Source organism: Chelmon rostratus, chromosome 16 (assembly GCF_017976325.1).
Source record: "Chelmon rostratus isolate fCheRos1 chromosome 16, fCheRos1.pri, whole genome shotgun sequence".
Lineage (NCBI taxonomy): Eukaryota > Metazoa > Chordata > Actinopteri > Chaetodontiformes > Chaetodontidae > Chelmon > Chelmon rostratus.
Genome location: NC_055673.1, coordinates 7,424,687 through 7,435,245, shown reverse-complemented (window position 1 = coordinate 7,435,245; position 10,559 = coordinate 7,424,687). Strand labels below are relative to the sequence as shown.

The 10,559-nt window shown below is 46.0% G+C and overlaps 1 protein-coding gene across 2 annotated transcripts in view; it reads left to right on the top strand.

The window, feature by feature from the left end:
- The first annotated feature begins 604 nt into the window (after positions 1-604).
- The window catches only part of LOC121619583 (exostosin-1c), an 86,241-nt gene continuing 76,286 nt past the window's right edge, over positions 605-10,559 (top strand). Inside the window, exon 1 of one of the 2 annotated variants that reach the window (XM_041955395.1) lies at positions 605-725. The gene's annotated coding sequence lies outside the window, so the exon portion shown is untranslated. Of the gene's footprint in view, positions 726-1,781; positions 1,846-10,559 lie in introns of those variants that run through there. The other variant, XM_041955396.1, reaches the window with a different exon arrangement.

Sequence of the window (10,559 nt, the reverse complement as noted above, 5' to 3'; positions counted from 1 at the left end):
TGCTTGTGGTGCGTTTGAAAACAGCTACCACTGAGTCTCAGCATCTAATTGGCTCCTCGGGCCTCCCCACGCAGACCTTTAATTTGTGGAGCGCGTTTAATGTGTTTGTCTGTTGCCAAAATAATGAAGCCTGCTACTGATTGTAATTTAATTTTTAGCCTCACGTCGCTTATTACTATTGGCTGAAAACTCTTGTTTTAATGGCAAAAATTAAGCCACTGAAAGAACAGCGTCCTCTCAGACTGGTGTCCCGCATACAAAATCCTCATCACAGCCACCATGATGGTGATTTTGTGTGAGGGACAGTATTTACAGTGGTGCATTTGAAACCATATTTTCCGCAGAGGTGACAGGATTGTTATCTTCGGTCACAACAAACACCAGGCTGCATTTAAAGGGGCCTAGAGAAACACCGCTTCACTTCCTGTGCGTAATTCGGTGTTTCCAACGCGCTCCAGTTGCGCTGGGTCGCATCCAGATGTGTGTGTTTTTCTTTACGGTGCGACGGAGACGTCGAGGAGCCTCTGGACCAATCAGTACCGCCCGGGGGCGGGTCGTGTGTGGACTGTTGTGGATATGGAAAATGGACAATTTAACACGCACATTCATCACTCATATCCCGACGGGGAGACCTGCGCTTCCACGCTGAATTCATTCGCAAATGCCCGGCCGTGGTGTGAAAAGGAAAATTACCAGAGAGGGGAAGAGCGCGGTGCCGCCACCCGGTAAGGGCGAGCTCTCTGTCGGGGGGGTGGTGGGAAGTCGGAGCGCAGCGGGGATCGTGCTGGGTGATTTCTGCTGTCTGTGTTTAGAGGCTGCGTTCATTGTTAATGCATCTGAGTAACACCGGATAAACCGATGTCTCTGATGAGATTGTAGGTCACATTTTCTGCACTCAGATTTATAGATTTTTCCTCATTTGGATCTGGATCTTCTTCTGGACTAAGGGCAGCAATCACAATCGCAAGCTCATGTTCATAAAAAATAATAAAACCAAGCGTTTAATTGCCCTCTGACATGTGGTATGCGGCAGGTCGCGACTCTAAAATGAGGAACATGTCTCTGTAAAGTGCCTTTGTCCACCTGAAGGCAGCCTGAACTGCCATCAGCTCCTGATGTAACCCACATTGTTCGCACGGCGCTCGAAGCGCACCTTTGTCACTCGCGCTGCTCCGGTGTGGAGATCGGGATCATAAGTGTGGGAAGCGGCCCTCAACGATCAGACAAAAAAACTGTGCAAAACCCGAGGAGCTGTAGTGGCACTGTGGCGATCGTGCACGGATGAAACACCGGCAGGGGGGTCACTGCGAGATGAACTCACTGTAAGTGCAACAGGGGCGCTTTAATTCGCCATCGGAGCCTTTCAGTAGATCTGTGTGGCTGTCGGAGCGGCGGGGAGTGATGGTGTGCGGTCCACGGCGCTCTCTGTGAGAGAGGTGCATGCTGGATAATAAAGGGGAGCCGGCGAGTGAGAGATCTTGGAAATTTGGAGGACAGACGCGAGGGGGCGGCGGGACACTCCGCCTCAGATTATTTTCACGGACGCGCCCGGACGGTACGTGTGTTTGCGCGATGCCAGCTTTGTAACTTAATCATATCGGAGGGCCCGTAAAACGAGTGCGGGGTCGCCCCCCCCCGGAGGAGAAGTTGGCGTTTTGAGCCCCTCCAGCTGGCGCCGTCGGCGGACCGAGCTGCAGCAGCGCCGCCGGAGCAGGACGCTCAACAGTTCCGTGCTGTGCTGATTCCGCTCCTGGGGGACTGGAGAGTCTGAAGCTCCCAGCTCGGAACTGGATCAACCTGCTGCCGCCGCCACCTGCACCGGATCTCAGTATCGCTCTGTGACAGGTAGGCTGAAGAGGTGGCATGTTTTGACTGACAGGCTGCCGCACGTTAGACCATGCAGCGTTCAAATACTGTAGCTGTGTGACAGTATGAGTGATGCATTTACGGACCTCAGTGATTAACTGTAATTCTAAGGCTATTCTAGATAACTACGCCTTCTCTGGGTCGCTTCTGAGCCTTACACAAACTCTGCGAGCTTTGGGAAAATCTTCAGCACACGTTGAGATCTTTTGGCGGATGATCTGCTTCTCCCACTGGACAGATGGGCTGCGGGTTGCACATTACTCCGCCACCAGCCAAGAATATTAAATAATGTTGCCACTAGCTCTGCTGTCACGCTGTGTCTGAGTGCAAAATAGTGGGAGGTAAGATCAGAGTCACTTTAATCTTAAAGTACACCGAGTGTGAAGTCTTAATGTACTCTGCAGACACACATACTGATGAAGACGGTGAGCAGAAGACAGTGACAGCACAACAGTAGACTACACATGTCTTAGAATATGACCTCTCAAAGTGCTCAGTCAGGCAGCGCAACAAAATTAGATTCAATTCTGAAAATATAAAGTATTCCTTCAGAGCTGTAGGGAATTTCCATTTTCTTGAAAGCTATTTTGCTTCCAAAGCCTGTCGAACACCTTCGTTTCAGATTAAAAAAGAAATGCACCACAGGGCTGTGCCTTATTGATGCAGTCCACATAAGAAAATGCTTTGTTCTGCCTTCTGATTGTCTTGGATGGCTCTCTTGCATTCAAGATATAGTGGCTAATAGCTCAGGAAAGAGGAGAAAATTACCTGCTTTCACATCCTACTAAGTGCCCCGTGTATTAATGAATCCCAAAGAAACAAACAAGGCTGCCCGAGTTCATTGCAGCAATTAATTACAACCCTCTAGTTGTTTTTTTGAAGAAAAAAGATGGTGACTTCAGTGATCCCCAGTAAAGTGCTGTCATTATCACAGATCCACAGAAAAGGCTCTCTGGGGGAGGGTGGCTCCTGATGGCAAGCTGTATATGGATTTCATCTGATTTATGAGATGACTTTATTGTAATGGCAACCCCCTCGTCTTAATGAGATTCTGCATTCACGATGGTTCTGTAATACCCTCCCTGGTGATTAAGAGAAGCTCACATCTTGTTAGAGCGTTGGCCAATACAGACAATGTTCATGTTCCAGAAGTCGTGGGTATTTCCATAATCAAGGCATTCATTAGAGGGGTCGTGGGTATCTGTGCAACCTTTAAAAGCTATTAACCCCGATGGGTCACCATGCATGGTGAGCATGTATTCTCATGCACTTTTTACTGAGCTTGTGTAAAAATATGCAATAATAATGAAGTTGTAGAGTAAAGGATGCCATTAGTGTTATGCATAATACATTCGAAGGGAGGAAAAGCTTTGAAATCAGTGTATTTTCGTGCAAAAACATCTGCTTTAATCTCAGATGTCAGGGACACTCCGCTAATTGAACCCCCATCTGGAATGTGCCTCATCTTCCTTATCCCAGGGTCAGATCGTATATCATCCCTGCGTTGTCAAGGTCAGATTGCTTGTAGGCAGACCTGATCTGAGTCCTGCGATAGGAATGGCTGCGGGCCGAAGCTGCAGAGATGAGATGAGTTGCGGGTAGGATGCACAGCGAGCAGGACCAGTTAATAAGGCAGATGGATTTCACTACACGCCGTCTCTGCTGTGTGCGTTGTCAGGTGCGCAGCCAGGTGCTCCGAACACGGAGCGGTGCACTCGCTGTAGCCTCAGTAGGCTTTTCCCGCTGTATGTGCTGGAGCTGTGTGCCGGTGTTACCTGTGATCTGGCTCTCCGTCTGATGCAGCCTGTTTTCTGCCCCTTTTTTTGCTGGGACCGTAAACAGCTTTGGCAAATTCAGAGCGCGAGCTTGAACCTCCTAATAACTGTTCCTACCCATCTTGTTCATTCTGTTAATTAGCCCTTGTGGCGTTGGAGTGCAGCATATTGTTGAGACATAATTAATCAACCCGGCTTGTAATTATGCTGGATTTGGAATGCGAGCGCGGTTGGGAGGCTGGTTGCGTTGCAGGGCGTTCAGCTCTAGGTAAACATCTTATTAACCGTGTCAGAGTCCCTCAGCCCACGTGGAGCAAATAAGGTTTTATTAAGGTGGAGAAGAACGTGCTGTTATCCATTTTATGAAAATTGCCTTATAAAAGAAACTTGATTAAGTTTGTGGTCATTAAAGTTCAGAAGTGGTCCAGCTAATGGGAGAATACTCAGGTAGCTGCATGTAGAAAGCAGGAAGATTGTTTTTCTAAGAAGCCATTTGTTCAGCTAGACCAAAATGCACTTATGTGTGTGTGTGTGTGTGCTTATTTATGCATATTGTGCGTGGGAGTGTAAAAAGCACCTCGGTTTCAAAGGGCAACTAGTAGGTGAGGACAGAAAATAGAACATGGATCACATCCCGGTTGTAAGCCTTCAATGCAGGACTGTCAGGGGAGACAGCCCCTATTTTCTTTACCACAGCAGGTTTTCTTTGGCTCGCCACAGACTGACTGATTCGAGCACACACGAACCTCACACACTCAGCGACTCCTGCTCACGGTGTGCACAGTCAGAGGGAGATAGAAATGCACCCACGCTACGATGCAGCCATTCACGGTCACGAAAACACGCACAGTTAATGAGCACACGAATTCCTGGCGAGAGCAACCCCTCCGGTCACCGCAACAAAGAAGCAGACACCAACACAGTGGTTCCCAAACCATTTCCCTCAAGGGGTCGCAAGATAAATTTGAAGGGTCATGAGATGACAAACAAGGTAGGAAAGCAGAAAGGTTGAAAAGTTTGGAATCGGCTTCCATTAAAGCTTGATTTGGTACAGTCAGAGAGGACTGCTCTGTGTTCTTGAATGGTCTTTCATGCTTTTCGGTTGTAGAAAATCTTTGCAAATGGATGTTATTTTGTGTGAAGGCTTTACAGAAACGAAAGTAATGTTTTGTACAGAGAACAGAAGGCTGTACAGTGTTTCAACCAGACTGAAAACTGAAAGGGCAGAAAGAGACAAAGACACCTCTGAGCAACAGTTAAATGAGAGTATAAGAAATATCCAAGGGCTGTAAAAGGAACTGGAAGCCTAGCATCACAATCTTTAACTAGGAGCAGGGTCCTGTTTCAAGTGCACAGTAACAAGCCCATAACAAGCTGGAATAAACAGGCGCGTGGCTTCAGGAGAGCTGCTTCAGAAAGAAACAGAAACAGAAAGTTAGTCTCGGGTTAGCACTTCTGGAATATCAGCTGTGGGCTGATAAATCACAGTTTAAACCTGCTCAATCTAACCACTGAGTGGTCTGCAGAGGACCCAAAGAAAAACATTTGGGGGGAAAATGGTTACAGAGGTATTCTCTCCTGTCATGCAAACACTGTGGGAGCATCGACTAAATGGATTTTTTAATCGCTTAACGATTCTCCTTTAAGGGCCAAAACTATTTCGAACGTAAATCATACATTTGGCGTGTGAATTTGACTAAAACAGCCATTTTTTTCCACTAATATTTGCTTTTTGTTTGTGATTTGAGTAACTTCATAACGTCAGACCTCATTTTTTTGATGCTACCTCGACGGAGCAGACTCACAGGAATCAATGCAGAATATGATCAGCGTAATTTTATTATTATAACAGCTTCACAATTTACTGTTCACCTGACTCCGAGCTGTATTACGTTACTGCTAACGCAAACCCAACATGTCCTACTGCTGCTGCTTCACACTGAAAGTGTTCAAATGGCAAAACGCAGGGTGAGGCTGCACTGTAAACAGATATTTTATTTCTGTATTTCAGCTCAAGCAGTCCTTCTATAATTCTGGGACCTGTTTGTATTGAAATGCGCTTGGTGTGAATCATTGTAACTTTCGGTGTCAACAAATCAACCAGGACCGAAATCTTTCCAATTTCCAATTCCAAATAAAACTATAAGAGCTTGCCTCCGTTTGGTGACATGTGCAGCCTGTGCTGAGGGGTCCCACGTAGACACAGCTTCATTTCAAGGGGTCACAAGCGAAAACGATTTGGAGCCACTGAAATAACACAAACAGCGCTGCACGGCTGTCTTCTGGTCCCGTAATGACAGAGTCCGCGCTTTAATTTTAGCTCCGCCGAGCCTTTCGCCTCACCACAAGATTTCTGTTTTCCTCAGAACACTTCATTTTGCTGAACTAATACGTCGCCAGCTACGGGCCAGCAAAAACACACATGCCAGATGTGTGCTTTAAGTATAGTTCGACACACACTCAGGCACACATGGCCGCAAAAAGTCGCGGAAAGGCCTGCTGCCACTGAGCGCTGCAGTTTGTACAGTGCAGTCACCCGGGATTTATGTCAGCGCACGGTAGGCTTCCATCCTTCAGGTGGACAGTCTTTACAAGCTAACCATATCATTTGGGGAGGAATGGAAATCTCATTTTGCCAGGCATTTGGCCCATCCAGCACCAATTTACAACCTGCTCTATGTCACTACCCAAATCATTTCAGACATAATAATGCCGCTGCTGCTGCTTCTCTTACTCCGCCGACGACTCCAGTACCCGGAGAATGGCGGTAATGGCAGTGGATTTCATTCTGAGCGTTTACAATGTCAGTTGTGCTCAGCGCCGGTGCCGCGGCCAGAAAACAGCAAATTGAGCAAATAAGGGGGAAGCCAATCTATCCCTGAAATCTCTCTATAAAAACATCCCATTTGGTGGAAGAAGAACACAAATTGACAAGTGGTGAATTTCTCGCAGAAGGCCGTCATCGGTGACATCCATTTCTGAGCGCGTCGGTTTTCATTTTCTATCAAAGCCTGCATAACCGCAGTTGAATAAGCTGCTGTGTAAACACAATTCAAGGGAGACAGCTGGGATGAGAAATTTCAATTCTGATCCCCTGAATGACTTCATAGTGTAGTTCAGCGGCAGGTAGAAATAGTCGAGGGAAGCCCTGAGGGCCCCCGGAGAGGGAGGGGATCTGTGGCAGGAAGTGGAGGGATCGGGTCCAGCTGCCATCCGTGAATTATCGATCATTAAGTCCCTTTCCCCCTTGTAATTCTCTCCTTCCACGCCACTTTATTGTCCTTCACCCTCACCTTGTGTCCCCCTTTCCTGTCCTTTTAAATACTGAACTCCAGCTTCAGAATTAAATCACATTCAGTGATGAAGTTGAGCTCTTTGACCCGTAACCTGTGATGAAAGGTGGTATGAGCAAGTGCGATTTAATGCTACAGTAAACCCCAGTGAAAAAAACTGATAATCGAGTATCGATAATATTTGTAAGTGTGATTGCAGTTCAGGCCACGACAAAGTTGTTTCAGCCACTCCGTGTTTTGCCAGTTCGGCTGGCGTTAGCGGCAGCTTAAAGCAGCTCTGATGCAGCTGAGATCAGTGGGAAAAATCAAAATCGGTAACTCTGGGTGATGTGCACACATCGTTTTCCTGCGAGTCCCTCGTGCGTGAAGATTGTAATGCATCATGGGAATGGCGGAGTCTGCCACTATTGCAAAAAGAGCCAGTTACAGAACATAAATTCATAACGCTCTTGCTGAACTCCAAATCCGAGCATGTTCAAAATTTCAGGGCAGGCGGGCATTTTAAAGAGGTGAGCTGAGCTGAGCGGTGCTTGTGTTGTCCAGCTGTGATGATACACGATCCACCTGCCACTTCATGTGTGCTGATTTTAATGCACTGTGAAGTATTCGATTCTTATTTTCTCTTTGCAGCGTTGACACAATTTCGCCGCTTGCTCGGCACCCTCTAAATGAACCTCCGTAGATGCTTCTTTGCACTCGAGGCGAGCGAGCGATCAAAGAGTTGTTGGCCTTGCAGAGTGTGTTTCTCATGTCTGTGATTAAGTGTTTTGTACCCCTTGCAAAACACATCCCACCTCCCCGAGCCCGCTTTTTGAGGATGAAGCAGGAATAATTGAAAAAGGGAAATGGTATTGTTTCTGCGTGACACCGTCTAGTCAGCTTAGTTATTGTAGTAAAAGGTGAAGGAAGAGCAGAAAATAGAAGGTTGCGGTGATGGAGGGCAGGACGAGCGGGAAGTGATGGAAGAAGGTAATGACGAGAGGTGGAAATGTAGGGCTCTGAATCCCGCTCTCACCTTTCCTTGAACCCTGTCCTTCCACCTCCAGGCCCCTCGATTCAATGAGCCTTGTGGCTTTTTCCAGTGCTAGTCACCCAACCATAATGATCCATCATTGATCCATGACAGAGGGACTTCTCTCACCACTTAAAGCCACGTACGTGTGTGTATGTGCGCATTCACACGTGTGTGTCTTCTTGCTGATTTGCAGCTCCGAGGATGTTGTCAGGCCCCGGTCAGGTCTGGGCAGGCCCCAGAGTTTCACTGGCTTACATTCATCACTATGGCTCCACACACTGCTGTTTGTCCTTGCACACGAAAGTTGGATGGAAGGAATCAGCAGAGGCTGTCACGAACCTGGAGCTTTTTTTTGTGGTTAGTAATTTCAAAATAGGTAGATCCATGCAGTAATATCCTGCACTCTTATCTTCAGTGATTGTGTTCAATTCACATATTATCCTCTGATCCTGTAATACCACATTGCCGCAGCATTTTCTCCTCATCTTGTAAATTTGAAATCAATTCACATTCTCTGTGGTGCTATTATTTGATGAGTTAAATGAATAAAGGCTGTCAATTTTTTTAATAATCATGTCTTGTTGTGAAATGGCAGTTAGAGCACAGGATTGGAAACTCCTATTGTTGATCCAACAGTAGCACAGAGACCTCAGTGCACTTAAATCAATGTAAATATCCTTAGTGGGCTGTTATTTTTGCAGAGAAGTGGCACAAAATGGCATTAGATTAGATAAGGCAATGGGATAGATTCATCATGCCCATCATGATTACCATCATCATAATGATACCCTCCATCACTTTTCTATTACACCTTCTTGCCATCGCTATCAATTATCCCCACAGCCACAAATCACCGGGACAGAGCTCGCACAGATCTCTCACCGGAGTCCTGACGAAGATTGAGGTGTAATTGTGTGCGTTGGTGGCTGGGGATATAAAGCAGGAAAAAAAATAAAGAAGGGAAAATCAATGCCTTAACTAAAGGAGCAAGTGAATTATTGATGAGGAGTATGTAATGGGATCCCAAGTGTCTATTTCTCCCCAACTTGGACAGCTTGCTGCTCGGGCTGCTACAGTCGTGCAGTCCAGAGAAGTAAAAACAGGGAAGGTGCCAAAAAGCACCCACAAACATCCACGGGCCAGTCAGCTCAGGCCGTTCACACACTGGTCCAGTACGAGTGCATTTTTCTAGAAAAATCTAGTTTGAATGAATTCCAGCTGTATTCGGAGGCAAACCCGAACTCTGCAGCTATAACGTTCAGCGTCATTTTTACGAAGTCATGAAACATCTGAACATCCTTCAACCAGCAGTTGAAATTTTTCCAATTTTTCTTAAGTCTGTGTTTTTACAATTAAAGCACATTTTGTCACCAGAAAGAGTGTCTAATCATGTGGTGGACTATTAAATCTCAACAGTTCGTTAAGAAAATATTCAAAATGTAATGAATATCAATAAATTAGCAGATCTCATGCGGGACAGCCTCCACACGCAGCTCAAACACACCACGTAAGCGCGTCTGAGGCTACCCTCGCGTTCAGGCAAAGCTCCTCCTTGTTCACTTGACTTGACCAGAAACGGGCGTAGCTTCTCCACCGAGTCTTCACCGAGCTCGCGCCTTGCGTCCGCTAATGTGGTTGCACTTCTGAGAGTTTGTTGTGGTGATGCTGTTGCTGGCACGCTCTCTCAGAGGACCTCTTCCACATGACTGTGTGTGTGCAGCACAGCAGCAGCATAGTCTTCTCTCTTCATTTGGCTTTAGCGCTGTGAAAAAACACCTATAATGGTAGAAAAAACCCTGATTTTTATAAATTACATCCACATTTTGACAGATTTCTGAAAAATACTCCGCACTTTACAGCTGTTCCAGGTTATTCCATTTGTTTTCTGCATCGTGGAGGGCTGCACCACCTTTTTTTGAATCCAAAATGCTTTCTCAGCTGATTTGGTGTCATGATTATCTGTTCAGTGCAGCTCACTATTTTCTTTTTTTTTGTAATGTGTGTTAGCAAAGAGAGCGGCAACAGATCAGAGTGACAGTGCATTTTAGAAAACCCACTGCTGGAGAACAAGGCACAGCTTGTGGTACGATCGCATTGTAGAATTTGATCATAACGTTCGTCTGAATTGCGAATAAAAAGTGACAGCCCCATTGAATGTAAGCTCATCCGCACCGATTCATCTGAGTTTTTTTGATTAATCTGGATTGCCATCGTGAAATTTGACATAAATGCGAAAGCAACATGTTTAGATCTCTTGTTTTGTCCAACTGAGAGATGAAAACCCAAAAACATTTAATTTGAGGAGCTTGAATTGCTGGATAAAAGAATTCTTATTCTGAATTGAGTCACTTTCTGTCAATTGGCATCCTTTCAGCAACACTTACAGGTACAAAAACACTCATAAAGATCCTTTTCTGTTCCACACGCCTATACTCTACCATTATACAAAGCTCTTGGCACATCTATACACACGTATATGTAACACAGGTGGAGCATGCATTAGTTGATGTCTGGTGAAAGTGTCATATCTCTCTTAATTCTGATTTGTGGATTGACAGGGGATACTGCTGAAAACCAATTATACTGAAGTACCTGCATGAAAATGCAGGT